The sequence below is a fragment of the Aplidium turbinatum genome, chromosome 13 (assembly GCF_918807975.1).
Source record: "Aplidium turbinatum chromosome 13, kaAplTurb1.1, whole genome shotgun sequence".
NCBI classification, from domain to species: domain Eukaryota; kingdom Metazoa; phylum Chordata; class Ascidiacea; order Aplousobranchia; family Polyclinidae; genus Aplidium; species Aplidium turbinatum.
The window spans coordinates 953,084-968,600 of record NC_137484.1 but is presented as its reverse complement, the minus strand read 5'-3'; the positions used below and the strand labels follow the sequence as shown (position 1 = coordinate 968,600).

At 37.8% G+C, this 15,517-nt stretch overlaps 1 protein-coding gene and 1 non-coding gene across 2 annotated transcripts in view; one reads left to right on the top strand and one right to left on the bottom strand.

Annotated features, from left to right (window-relative positions):
• LOC145782571 (protein spire homolog 1-like) overlaps positions 1 to 15,517 on the bottom strand; it is a 118,033-nt gene that overhangs the window by 80,467 nt on the left and 22,049 nt on the right. The window lies entirely within an intron of this gene.
• Positions 2,173 to 2,279, top strand: LOC145782635 (U6 spliceosomal RNA). The gene has a single exon (XR_014290863.1). It is a non-coding gene; the product is annotated as a U6 spliceosomal RNA (small nuclear RNA).

The window sequence follows — 15,517 nt, the reverse complement described above, 5'->3', positions numbered from 1 at the left end:
GTTGTGTGAGCCCATTGTGAGCCCATTGTTTCTTGCACAGGTACGCCTTAGCAGCAAAAACTTTACCAGTAAGACTCAAAGAAATTCTGACAAATTGCGTGAAAGTCGTTAATTTCATCAAAAGCAGAGCTGTAAACCACCATACTTTTAAAGCGCTCTGTCAAGAAGTAGGGTCAGATGACGAAGTACTTTTGTATCATTCTGAGGTACGTTGGTTATCTAGAGAAGTTTTAAAAGGACTGCAGCAGCTGAAAAATGAGGTATCAACTCTTTTGAAAGCAGAAGGAAGTCCCCTCTCAAAATTGTTCGAGAGTAAAAGTTTTCTATACGACATGGCCTAGTTAACCGATATTTTCAGTCATATTAACAATGTTAATCGTGGTATTCAAGGACCAGGTGTGACAATAATTGATGCAGCTGAAAAACTGAAGGCGTTTTTAGCCAAGTTGCCAGTTTGAAAACGCAGATTGGAAGCAGGTAATTACGCTAACTTTCCAATAGCTAACTGCTCTTGGCTGATGCTGAGCTTCGTCGGAGTCTGCCTCGCTTTCTGACCTAGTCTTATTCTGAAACGATCCCTGTTCCATATCTAGAAAGCTAAAACCTCAATTGCTAAGGTAACAGGGATCAGTTGTCAGTAGATGTTACAGAAAATATATTTCGCACTTATTCAGTGCATCGTCAGTTCTGATAAAGGGCAGTTAAAACCTACAAGTAATGTTTTAAACAACATTACAGTGACGCAATAATGCCAAAACATGAGCGTAAAAAATTGAAAAAGCAAAAGCGTAAATATTGAAAAAATGCTGAATGAAAACTAAACCAAGCCGGCAGTAAAGTAAATTACGTATCAAATATAAATTATAAACTAGAAATGATGAAAGAGCGATGAGCAAAGCCTGCAAATGTAGCGTTGTGACAAATTACGGCAAAGAAAATAAATTATATGCGGAACACGGCAGTCAAAGGCAGTGATAAACAAACTAAGTACAGCGATAAATAATTAAATGGAGCGTCTTGGAAAACACAAAATGTAGCGTTGTGGAAAAAAGAGTAGGCAAAGACGGCAGTGAATAATAAGGCAGTAAAATATTGAAAAAATACCAAAAATGTAGTGGAGCGTCAAAAAATTAAACTTGTGGCAGAATTAATTTTTGGATATTTATTTTGGCATGTATCCTATGTATCCACTTATCTTCACAAGCATCTAGATCAGGGGTCACCAACCTTTTTTGCATGCGGGCCACTTTGGCACTAAGGAGAGCTGTCGCGGGCCGCACTAATAAATTTTTAGTTAGGTTGACTCTAATGCTAGAAAAGAACGCATTTCGTACCCAGTACCTAGCGTTACATGTTGTTCATATGTATGTTAGAATACCGCAGCAACAAAATTAATCGAACAACGCTACTGCCAGGCCAAGCTCCTTTTACAACACTTTTGACTTTTCTAACAATGCCTAATAAACGAGGCCACTTGTTTTGCGCACTTATAGCGAGGCGAGTGGTATCATCAGAATATTCGTTGCCAAGCAAGAGTGGTGTTGTCACTTCGCTTCACAAAACGTATCTTGCAATTAACAATTTCAGTAAACAAGGAAATGTTTGACACATCGCAATACAGGCAACAATAGTGACTTGCAAACATATCAGCAAAAAATAGGCTTCAATAACAGGGAGTTATCCACAAAAATAACTCCAATAACACAGCCTTGGGTTCGATTCCAGGTCGGGTCATACCAAAGACTTTAAAAAGCGTACCGATTGTGTTCTTTCTTACATAACGCAGTGAAGATAAATCGGGTAATAATCTGGTGATATATCACCCTCTTCCAATCTGCCTTGAGCCAGCATGGAAGCAGTACGGCTCATAAAATCACATGGAACCCTGTCAAGTAACCCATGTTGATGCACAATCTGCTGCAAGCGGAGATAACGAATGATTATTAACAGGGAGAAAGAAACCAGGCACCATGAAACAAACGCTTGTGGAAATCACCGAAAAATCGTAATTCTATCATAATTCATGAACAGTCTTCCGGCTTCCCTCTAAAAAAGCAATGAGTTGGTTTTTCATCCTTTTTGTGAGAGTCTATAAAACCGTCTTTCTAAGACAACTGTCACTTGCGGTGCTTATCAGCATGGCAAGAATTTGTTGATTAACAACATTTTGCAGTACTTGCTTCGGCAGTACATGTACTAAAATTGGAACGATACAGAGAACATTAGCATGGTCCCTGCGCAAGGATGACACGCAAAATCGTGAAGCGTTCCATGTTTCTTTTAAAAAAAAAAAACATTTTGCAGTAGGATACTAAGCTAAATATTTTCATAATACAATCAGAAAAGTCTTTCAATTTATATATAATATTTTGCCAATTTATTATAAATTGAGTTGGCACACAGACATATTTTGCCAACAAAAACTTGCATAAAGAGAACACTGCTCGTGAAACACAATAACGGTGAAACGCACACTAGTGTTTACATGACATTTACAAACTTAAAATAAGCAACCCCATGCTCACAGAAAATCGAAAACAGACGTTTTAATCAACCACTGGGACAGTGTGGCTGGACATCGCATTGGAATAACTAAGCAATCTCCACCTAGAACTATAATCTGATTGGTCGGTCGGTGGAATCGTATGCAAAGCGACAATATGCTTCCCGGAAAGTATTTTTTGCCTTCGTGCTTTTTAACTCCTCAAGAAAAGTATTTTTGGTTATACTTGTACACTGATACCTTCCGCGGGCCGCAGCGATACAGCGTGGCGGGCCGCATGCTGCCCGCGGGCCGCCAGTTGGTGACCCCTGATCTAGATTATCAATATTGGGTTGTTCAACAAATGTGACATTGTAGCATTGGGAAAGTTGTGGTTCAGTACTTAGATCATGAAATATAGCAAAATGTTTTAATAACGCAGCCCTGTCATTATTAGAGGAAAAATCGAAAGTGTTCCAAGTTGCACGATGGCCTGACCAGCGAACCGAAAATTTATTAACCGTCTGTCCAACATATTGTTCATGGCAAAGTAAACATGTTGCTACATAAATCCCATAATTGCTGCAATTGAGTTCCTGTTTTAACTTAAAAAGTCTTTGCGGAGTGCTCAATGTCGTTTTATGTGAAACCATTGACAAACGATGATGACCATGGTTACCACACAACGCACAGCGACCACAAGGGGCAGAATAACCTCTTTGTAGAACAGAAGATTGGATTTTTTTTGATAGATCTTTGTAGTTTGTAACATAATTTCCAATTGTTTTTGGCCTTGTGTATGTGATCATGACATCAGGTTTAAGTTCCTTTTCTTTTTCACTCATTTTTAATAAAGCTGGGAAAGCAGTAGCCCACACAGTCTTGCTGTTTTTCTTTTGAGGTTTTGGTGGCCTAAGTCTGTCAGTCCAAGTTGAAGCAATTCCAATCATGTCATTTGTCATCGCGATAGGGAAATCTGACCTAGTAGCTTTTTCTTTAAGTCTTGACAAGCTGGAAATGTAATGTTCATGGCACTCATTCAGAAGACGCATTCGAATGGCTTCTCCGTATAATATGGATTTGAAGGTGGATATAGGGTGGTGCGACTTTCCATTTATGAAGCAACGATCTTTTGCTGTAGCTTTGACGAAATCTTCAGTGGTAAATTTAAACTTGTTACCATGGGTGATGCAATGATTGACATCTAAAAATTCCACTGCGCCTGTCTCTTGAGAAGTATCAACCTGTCTGAATGTTAATTCAAGTCCAAATTTGGCGAAATTATCAATAAGCGCTAATTTTATATTATTAGTTGTTTCGAGTCCAAATGAAAGCCAAATGATGTCGTCGATGAATCTTTTGAAAATGCATGCTTGGTTAATAACTGTACACAGAGATTGCAGAATGAAATGCATAGTTATATTAGCAAGTGAAACTGAGTTGTTATCTCCAGTTATAATACCATCAGTTTGAGTGAAAAAATGCTCTTGATATTGAGTCACAACATTGTTCATACAGAAATTATTTAAATCAACAATTGTTTTCTTAGCTTCAGCAGAAAATGTGGTGTGTGTGTTCAAAGCACTATACAAGGCAACATCAACGACTGAACGTTTAAGAGAAGGATAAAGTGATTTCACATCCGCCGCTACAATGTATAAGGGCGATTTCTTCAAAACGTCATTTGACATCATTTGGCTTTCATTTGGACTCGAAACAACTAATAATATAAAATTAGCGCTTATTGATAATTTCGCCAAATTTGGACTTGAATTAACATTCAGACAGGTTGATACTTCTCAAGAGACAGGCGCAGTGGAATTTTTAGATGTCAATCATTGCATCACCCATGGTAACAAGTTTAAATTTACCACTGAAGATTTCGTCAAAGCTACAGCAAAAGATCGTTGCTTCATAAATGGAAAGTCGCACCACCCTATATCCACCTTCAAATCCATATTATACGGAGAAGCCATTCGAATGCGTCTTCTGAATGAGTGCCATGAACATTACATTTCCAGCTTGTCAAGACTTAAAGAAAAAGCTACTAGGTCAGATTTCCCTATCGCGATGACAAATGACATGATTGGAATTGCTTCAACTTGGACTGACAGACTTAGGCCACCAAAACCTCAAAAGAAAAACAGCAAGACTGTGTGGGCTACTGCTTTCCCAGCTTTATTAAAAATGAGTGAAAAAGAAAAGGAACTTAAACCTGATGTCATGATCACATACACAAGGCCAAAAACAATTGGAAATTATGTTACAAACTACAAAGATCTATCAAAAAAAATCCAATCTTCTGTTCTACAAAGAGGTTATTCTGCCCCTTGTGGTCGCTGTGCGTTGTGTGGTAACCATGGTCATCATCGTTTGTCAATGGTTTCACATAAAACGACATTGAGCACTCCGCAAAGACTTTTTAAGTTAAAACAGGAACTCAATTGCAGCAATTATGGGATTTATGTAGCAACATGTTTACTTTGCCATGAACAATATGTTGGACAGACGGTTAATAAATTTTCGGTTCGCTGGTCAGGCCATCGTGCAACTTGGAACACTTTCGATTTTTCCTCTAATAATGACAGGGCTGCGTTATTAAAACATTTTGCTATATTTCATGATCTAAGTACTGAACCACAACTTTCCCAATGCTACAATGTCACATTTGTTGAACAACCCAATATTGATAATCTAGATGCTTGTGAAGATAAGTGGATACATAGGATACATGCCAAAATAAATATCCAAAAATTAATTCTGCCACAAGTTTAATTTTTTGACGCTCCACTACATTTTTGGTATTTTTTCAATATTTTACTGCCTTATTATTCACTGCCGTCTTTGCCTACTCTTTTTTCCACAACGCTACATTTTGTGTTTTCCAAGACGCTCCATTTAATTATTTATCGCTGTACTTAGTTTGTTTATCACTGCCTTTGACTGCCGTGTTCCGCATATAATTTATTTTCTTTGCCGTAATTTGTCACAACGCTACATTTGCAGGCTTTGCTCATCGCTCTTTCATCATTTCTAGTTTATAATTTATATTTGATACGTAATTTACTTTACTGCCGGCTTGGTTTAGTTTTCATTCAGCATTTTTTCAATATTTACGCTTTTGCTTTTTCAATTTTTTACGCTCATGTTTTGGCATTATTGCGTCACTGTAATGTTGTTTAAAACATTACTTGTAGGTTTTAACTGCCCTTTATCAGAACTGACGATGCACTGAATAAGTGCGAAATATATTTTCTGTAACATCTACTGACAACTGATCCCTGTTACCTTAGCAATTGAGGTTTTAGCTAACTTTCCAATGTTAGAAGATCTTATCTTGATGGATGAAACTCAAAGACAATGTACTCTTTTGATCTCTATGAGAGAAAAATTTTGCGCACACTTGGAAACCCTGCAAATCTCATTTCAATGTTATTTTAATTTAGAACACCAGCCTGCCGAACAAAGTGGAAACATGGATTCGAAATCCTTTTCTTTTTGACTTGAACAAGATTAGCGATGACGATCTCAGTAAAGATGACCTAATTGATTTGAGATCAAAAGAGTTATTACGCATTGAGTTTCATTCAAAAACTGTGGAAGAATTTTGGTGCTCACAGCTGCAAACCTACCCATTCTTGCCAAAGCAAGCGATTATTGTTTTGCTACCATTCATAACCACTTAACCTTTGCGAGGCAGGATTCTCAGCTCTTGTTCCAATAAAAACAACATTGAAATCGCCTGGACAGTGGACGTTGAAGATGACATGCGTGTTGCAATTGTCAAAAACTCAACTGCAGTTCAGTCGTTTAGTTCAGGAAAGGCAACAACAACCATCTCATTAAATTTGCTTACGTTGAAAAAGTTTCGGCATGGCACTTTGGGTCACCTTAATATTCAAATACTGCTGACATTTGTTGAACAATCCATTCATTTTCTTATTTGAGCAACTGTTTAATAGTGTGGGCACATTTGTCATGAAAAACGGTTTCGTGTACTTTTTTTGTTAAAAGCAAAAACTTTCTTGATTTTGTCAGATGATACTATGAAAATAAAAAAAAATTAGGGTGGCATTTTTTCTGTGCATTCTAATGACCTGAAATCTCCTATCAAAATGGCCAAAATGAAATTTGGCCCCATTCATTAACAGTAAAATATTTACAAAAATACTTTATGACGTAATTACTTTGTAACAAAGTTACTTTGTGACGCACATACAGCAAGCTTATTGAATTATTTTAATCAGCTGTTGTTTATATTTTGTGACGTCATAGATGAATGACAGAAGGCTATCAGAGAGAACCCAAGCTTGGACTGTATACAGTAACGGTTTTTACAGGTTTACTCAGGCTGCTGGATAAAAATAACAAAGAAGTGATACTTGAGTAAAGGGCGAAACAGCCTGTTAAAGATTTTTAATAAATTGAAGAACTCATAGTGGCTGCTTTTTATGTAGAAATAGTCTCTGGCGATGATCTGTGAAGCAAGCAGTATGCGAGTAGCCAGAGTGTCTAATGATCACATGTGATGCACAAATAAACCACTATTGCCCATGATCATTTAAATTATGCACGCCTTTTACCACTTTATATTTCTACAATGCAGCAAGCAGAAAACGAGCACCCAAAGATCTGGGCAGAGTTCATGAAAGGGAATTTCTGCGTAACCAAAGGTGTTACTGGATTCACATCAATAGGTGCAGACCACGGGATTGAACAAGAAAATCGTAAACTCAAGGTTATTGGAGGCATAGTTGGAATTACACAGAATCAAAAGTCACTGGACAAATAGGGGAGACCGGGGATTACGAACCACGGGGTATTATGAACCAGGCCATTTTCTGGAAAACTGTTGGAAATCCTAAGATCTCATTTGCATATTTTAGTCACAGGATCACCATGCTTTTTTTGGTACCATCATTTTTGGTCAGCACTTCTTTGTTCTCAGTAGAACTGGAAAAATGTAGTTTTAGAGGTCAAAAGTAAATTCAGTTTTCCATTTTGGTAGGCCTGGCATGGTTAGTACAGGGACTCTAGAAATCTAGATTTTTATTTAGGGGTAGGTTATATGTATGAAATACTGATGCAAACTGATTTTAAGCTTTATGTTGATTTCGTTTTGTTAGGCAATAGCTTGAATAAGAACACTCTAGCCGGGGTATTACGAACCAGATGGTTTCTACCGCAAAAGTGAAAATTCACTTTCAAAAAGCCCCCATCTGGTGATGTGGAAATATGTAGAAACTAGCCAAATTAAGCAGGTTCTCCCTTATCCCACCTACACAGAACAGACAACCAGAATATTTGGCTCAATCCGATTTGAATGCCACTTCAACACTGAACATGAAGTTAACTGATTAAGTAAACCGAACATTAACCTATGTGACTAAGTGAACTGTTGTGATTTCATAATCTGCATGTCTTTAAAAAATGTAAAAATAAATTTTGTGTGCTAGCTTTCTTTACCAGTGGTTGGTCATGAGTTTTTTGTCTGAATCCATTGCTAAGTTTTTGCATGCAACCACACAACCATTGTTGTTAGGAGACCAGTTGTGTAGATTACTATGCAAGTGAAGACTTGCTGACTGCATTGGAACCTCATAACTTCAGCTTTTCCTATTCAAATAATGCAAATAGTCAGACCTGAAAGGCAAAAACTTCCTGAAAATCTTCTTAACCCCACTCTACTAATTTCCAGGTTGACAATCACTGCTTTGAAGCATTTTATGGAAAGTTGTTTATATTGGTGCATAATGCCCCGGCAAGGTTCATAATACCCCAGGCCATTTTTTCATGAAAAACTGTAATAATTCAAATTTTGGAGAAGTTAGTGAATTGTGCTTGTGATATGTTATAGATAATGTTAAAGACTATGCAACCTGAAAATTTCATAATTCTACATCAATTAGGGGGCGAATGAGAGCATCCCGAATTTTTGTGGTTCATATTGCCCCGGTCTCCCCTACTTTCTCATCGCACCCGAGCTCTCAAATTTGCAGCATGACTTTGAGAAAAAGTACTACTCTGGTAGCAAGGCAAAGAGAACGCAACACCATGAGCTCACAGGAGGAAAACTCTCCCGAATAACGCAAAATGCTATCAAACTCAGCGTAGTATTTCACGAGCATAGAAACCCATTTGAATCCTCTGACGAAGATGAAATTTACAATTTGCTCACCAAAGCAGTTATGAATGAAACTGCTACCAACGACATCTTTCGGCGTGATGAGATTGGGCAACAGATTTTCGAAAGTTTCGTCACTGAACGAGTGAACGTCTTGTAGAAGGAAAACTTTCCGTGTGGGACAAAATGACCAGAAAGAAACTGTCTACATCCAAAGTGCCAATGCAATTGCAAAAATCAGCATGGGAGACAAGGTAATCAATATTAAAGAAGAGCGAAGACTGTTGCAGCGTTTCATTGTAATATCAAGAAGTCGACCGGAGCTGGACCTCAAGGAATGCATCGGAACGTATGAGTTTGGTGTGGTGCCCCGATCACTCTTTGCTTCAGATGGATCCCTCCTGCTGGCATATGATAAGGCATCAATACTCCGTTATCTTGAGAAGCTGGATACCGGTAGTAACAGACAACGGGTACAAGTTGACAGGAATGAGGTAACTGTTACTTAGCTGTCTGATAACCATTCATTCCAAGTACCCTTAAAGATGACAGACACAGCAGTTGAACATACCACTGTGGACCCACAAGATGAACTGACAACTCACCGAGTGATCATCACTGATGGGAGGGCTATGGTAAACACAGTTACCAAAACGGAACAAATGAAAACATGCCAAGACTTTGCCGAAGCCTTTCTTCAGATAATTTGTAACATGGGTGGGTACACAGTATGACGAGATCAGGTTGGTGTTTGACCGGTACATCGAAACATCACTCAAGCAACAGATGCGGGCAAACAGGACCAAGGGAATGTCAACATATTATCACGTGAAAGACAACACTTTAACTCAGAATATTGACGGGACCAAAGCGTGCTTCTGCACTTCTAGGTTTTCATGCTCTGACTGGTTCCGATATGACTGAGAGATTTGCTGGCAGAACCAAAGACTTATGCTTCAAGGCCTTTATGTCTTGTGATGATGAGATCTTGGATGCACTAGCAATGCTCGGAAATGATACTGATCTTCCTGCTGATGTATGCTCGCAGGTGGAACGCTTTGTCTGTGTTTTGTATCTGTTAACAAAAGAGTGAGAGGGAGAACAAATATTACGTGTCAACTGTACTAGGTGCAACTAAAGAATGATTACACTGAACGCAGAACTAAGAACACGACGCCTACCAATTATGACGTCACACAATTTACGTTGTTGCTTGAGGTTCCATCAACATCCTTCTTTCTTTTAAGAATAGTGAATTACGTTTCCAAAATTATGAGGAATACAAGCAATGCAATAAACATACAAAATAACATTAATAATATACATAATCAGCGAATCTTGCGGGAGGTTTTCGACTTCTCCGAGGACGCTCTCGGACAGACTCCATTTGCTGTTCATGTTGTTGTGGCTTGCAAGGCTCACAATGTTGACTGGCTTCTGGTAGTGGGTAGTAATAATACGAAGATTCATCACACGTCTTTTTACAATGATTAGAGCGCACATGAACTCTGTTTCTCCTGTAAGTGGCACCATCACTTGTGATGATCAAATACGTACGATCAAATAATTGTTTTATTACAGTTCCTTTAAGGGTCATTCTATTATAATACAGTCAAAATTTTGAAATTTTGTAACCCATCCTCTCAGAATTTCTTCATTTTTTAATATGTTAGAGCTACTGGGAAAAGATGAAGATTGGCATTTACGCTGTCAAAATCCATCAAGCGGTTTTCAAGATATCGACAGTTACATTTTTGCCACTAGGGGCGCTGTTTTCGCATCACAAAAACAAAAATGGCTTATAATTCTTATTTTATAAGATACAGAAATAATGAAAATATGTATTCTTATAGTTTTTGGGGCAAGGAATTCAAATATGTTATTACATTTGTGAAAAAAGCAAAGGGAAACACTTTATTTTATTGAACAAAAGTTTTGGGGTGCTTCATTTCAATGCCCCATATCTCAAATCTGCAAAAAGATTTTTTCCCCCAACCAATGCTAAACTGTCAAGAAAAGCTACCTGCTTCATGTGCAAAAGTATGATAAATACGTTTTGTTTCAAACTTCTGCAATTGACAAAAATGTTTCATTGCTATATTCACAATGTCTTCAATCAATAGACTAGTGTAATACATGATCACATTTTATTCTATTTGAATTAAGGCACTAATGATGCTCTACAGTATCTACTTCATCTCATATTCAACAGAGCATGGCCTTCTTTTCTGATGACCTGAATCATAATACAAGTTTTGTGTTTGCAATGCAAGAAGAATTGGCTCACTATTTGAAACAAAACTATCCATTCATTCAACCCATCTAGTATGTACTTTTCAGATGGGTGTGCTGGGCAATACAAAAAACTTCAAAATTTTTTCAAGTCTGACCTATCATCAACAGGTCTTTGGATTTTCTGCAAATTGGAATTTCGTTACAAGTCATGACAAGACTTCTTTTGATGGACTTGGTGGGGCAATTAAGCGAAAACTTTTCCACAAAAGTTTAGCTCAGCCATGCCAAAATCAAATTCTGACAGCGAAAGATGCTTACAGTTATTGCAAATCAGCTATGCCTTCAATCAGTTTTTATTTTTTATCCAAAGAAAAGCTCATTGATATTCGACTGGCTTCAAATAAAAAATACATTCAAGGCCACACAATACCAGGCACCAGAAGCTATCACTTGTTTTCCTTATAATGTATTGCAAGCATCAGGTTTAAATTCACAGCAGAGGATCATTTGTTTGCAGGTTGTTTCAAATTTTTTGATAGCCATCAGCAAACTGAAAACTTCAATGTTGAGGAGTATGTTGCAGTGAAATACAACCAGGCATGGTGGATTGGTATTATCTTGAATTATACAGCAGCTGATGAAGAACTTTTAGTCAAGTTCATGCATCCCAGTGGGCCACGTCAAACGTTTCAATGGCCAAAACATGATGATATTTTATATGTTCCTAAGACAAAAGTTATATCAAAAGTTGCTGCACCGAGCATCAGCAGAACTGGACGTGTTTATCAAATTACTGATGCAGAGTTTGCGTTTTTATCTTAGTGGAAGCTGTAATTTTCTATTCATCATCATTGAGTGCCCTCTCTTTATTTGAGGGTTGGCTGCCACTGTACTAATTAGCAAGAAATCTTTGTCAAACTATCGAATCAGGGTTGATCTCTAACCAGTTTTGATCACTTTGAAGCGGTTTAAACCTGGTTTTAACCGGTGAAAACTAGGTTTAAACGGTCAAAACCCAGAAGAATATTTTTATGTAGTGAATGGTCGGCTACCTGGACTATGGGCTATTTAGGAAATATAAAAGCAGTTGTGACCATTTTGATATGCAGGCCTCGAAATAGCTGCGGCCATGGCCGCCTGAACTTTCATTAATGGCCGCTAGGGTGGTCCAAAAAAAACTTTTTTTGTAAATGTTAATGTCTCACCCTAAAATATTGTTACCATTGATGAGAAAATGATATATGTGAATTTTCATAAAGATTGGTTGATATTTAGGGGTTGCTACCGGGGTTCAAAGTTTTGTCGTTTGCCCCCATTTTAACGTTTTAAGAGGATGTGATACAGATATGATATGATACGGTACAGTAAAAAATATGGTACAGTGCCATGGCATATTGCAAGAAAAATACAGTTTAATAATTACTCTATATAGTCTGTTTATAAACTCATGTACGTCTGTATTACGAATTATACTAACTGGTCTACATATATATACAAAATGTGCGACTTTGTATACTTGTGTTTAAAGTTCAGAGACTAAATTTGACAATCAATAACAGCTTTAGAAGACAGTAAATAAACTACATGTACAAATGTACATGATGTAAACTAATATACATAGTACATACATAGTTATTACCCTCTAAACCAGGGGTTCTCAACCGTGGCCTTCGGCCCCCCCAAGGGGACCACAGAGCGTTCTCAGGGGAGCCACGATAAAAAGCTTCATTAATAAATTATAACATGTATTGATGAATTATAACAGAATTGTGACACAAAAAACACTCATGTAGGTGTTAGTATCGTAAAGCTAGCTAAAAGCATGTTTTTTCATCATATGTTCTATCTCACTGCATGTTGCATCATCTTTTGTGATTGTAACGTAACAATTAAGGATACGCTTGATTTACTAGCGTAGTCTATTACGAAAAAGAAAGCATTAAATCATTTAATCATTCGTTAACTGTTTTTATTGATTTCGTTTCATTGTTCTTTAAACAAATACATTTTTATTTTGCTCAAGGGGGCCATGGTCTTTTAGAGCCACAGTCTGGGGGGCCATGACTCAGAAAAGGTTGAGAACCACTGTCTAAACCCTTGACAGCCTGTTTCACCCTAAAAGGGTAATCATCAGAAAGTCCTCCTTTTAGGTTAAAACAGGCTGTCAAGGGTTTAGAGCAGTGGTTCCCAACCTTTTTGACCTTGCGGCACCCTATCGAAGAGATAAATAGTTTGCGGCATCCTGGCAAAACTGGGTCAATTTTATGAGATTTCTGTATTTCAAGTAACTGTATGAAATAGCACAGAATGAGTTGTACAGTACAGCGCGCATAAATAAATGTATTTATTCAAAATTTAGTGTGAAATTTGGGCTTGACTTCTTGCACAAGTCCCTTAATATCTCGAGGCACATTCGACAAAGCCACCCACATTTCTTCCTCGACTATAAGCAGTCGTTCTCGTTTTTTTAGTTTTAATGTTCGTTTGTACGGAAAATCCACTAATTTGGAGACCCAATTGTAATCGCAAAGCAATTCACAAAATATATTCATATAAGTATAAAGCAGTGCTCCGCAACCGGTGTGCCGCGGGATAACTATCATCAGAACATACTTTTTGAAAAGAAAGGAGTTTTTATGTTTTAAAAATTCTCGCTTTACCACTGCAAGACAACTCAAACTCTAGCTAGACTTCCCACAGTGCATTTATGATTTTTTTGCCTCACATTGAAGTTTTCGCAATGGGAAGGCTGCCCTAGTTTTAAAAAAGGCTGGTTAACGTGGTAGTGCGTTTTTAGAAGTCAGGCTAGGTCATTTTGAATTGTCAGTTAGCAGTGTTTAATGAAAAATTTTGTAATATTGAAAGCACAGCTATTAAGTGTAGTAGCCAACGTTTTGTCAATGGCGAGTCCATAACAAACGAGTAGCCTAATTATTTTGCAAAGAACTTCCAGCCAGGAACGAACGACTGGCCAGGAAATTTTTAGAGTGACCAACGAGTTTTTCATAACCCATGGTATCCATTGGAATAACTGCATCAACGTTTGCACAGATGGTGCTTCAGCAATGGTGGGCGAAGGAAGAAGTTTAGCTGCATGGGTAAAACGTCAAAATCCAGCCATTCAACTTATGTATTGCTGCTTACACAGGGAAGCCTTGATGATCAAACATTTTACAAGGGAGCTGACAGAAACAATGAATGACTGTATCCAAATTGTTAACTTTATTAAAGCAAGAAACAAGCGCAAATATCTCATTAAAAAGATGATAGTTATTTTTTACATTTTGAAAATGTGTCGGCCGAATTGTGCCGCAAAATTTTAAAGAGTTTTTAAGTGTGCCGTGAGTAAATAAAGGTTGCGGAGCACTGGTATAAAGAATAAATCAATTATAACTTAGCCTTTTCTCGATTAGCTATGTAGGCTATCGTGTTTGTATGCGCAGGTATGGTATCCCCCATGCAAAAGTTTCTATTTTATAGTGGTTCGCAAACAATCGTGCAATTTTATAATCGTGCTGGGTCACACAATCCGATAATCCATCACTGCAATTTGACTTTGTGCGCCGTGAAACGCAAAATAAAATCATGAAACCTGGCAATAATGATGCGTTTCAAACGTTTTTATGGAAAAAACAGCAACGATTCAAAATCTCTTTCACGCTGTTATTCCTGGGCGAGAAAACAAAGGCTTATTGTGGATTAGAGTTAAAATAAATAAATAAATTCCACACTTAACGGGTTAAAGTTAAAATATCTCGCGGCACCCTTGAGCATTGCAATTGGCACCCCGGTTGGGACATTGCCGAGCGTGGAGTGGCGTTGATCACGGAATACAACACATTACACACATGTGACGAAGAACAAAAACAGTATCTTTTGCGTGTCGTCGCCGATCACCGTCAGCGATATCCAGACTGCAGTAGAAAGACCCTCGCGCAATAATTCCTGTATGTAGTTTATTTGTTGTATTCTAAAGCTGTTAATGAATGTCCAATTTAGTCTCTGAATTTTAAACACAAGTATACAAAGTCGCAGCGGTGACGCGCTCGCTTTCCAATTATGCAATCCTGGTTTGACTCCCGGCTTATACTGGTTGTTGACAAACACCGCCCACGCCCACCTCTACCCAGGGTATAATATATTGGGTGGGCGTAGTTGCTGAAGTAAAGGCGGCCGAGAGAAAGGAACTGGCCACCCTACTCTCGTTAGTGCCGAAGGCTTAGTATAATGAGAACCTCATCCCTCGATGCTTGTATTCAAGTATGGGACTCACCTTTACCTTATACAAAGTCGCACATTTCGTACATGTACACCAGTTAGTATAATTCATAATACAGACACATGAGTTTATAAACAGACCATAGAGTAATTATTAAACTGTATTTTTATTGCAATATACAATGGCACTGTACCGTATTTTTTACTGTACCGTATCATATCATATCCTCTCGAAACGTTAAAATGGGGGCAAACGACAAAACTTTGAACCCCGGTAGCAACCCCTAAATATCAACCAATCTTTATGAAAATTCACATATATCATTTTCTCATCAATGGTAACAATATTTTAGGGTGAGACATTAACATTTACAAAAAAAGTTTTTTTTGGACCACCCTAATGGCCGCCAATACCGACCTGTCAGGCAGCCACGGATGGCTGCCTGTAAAATTTGTAC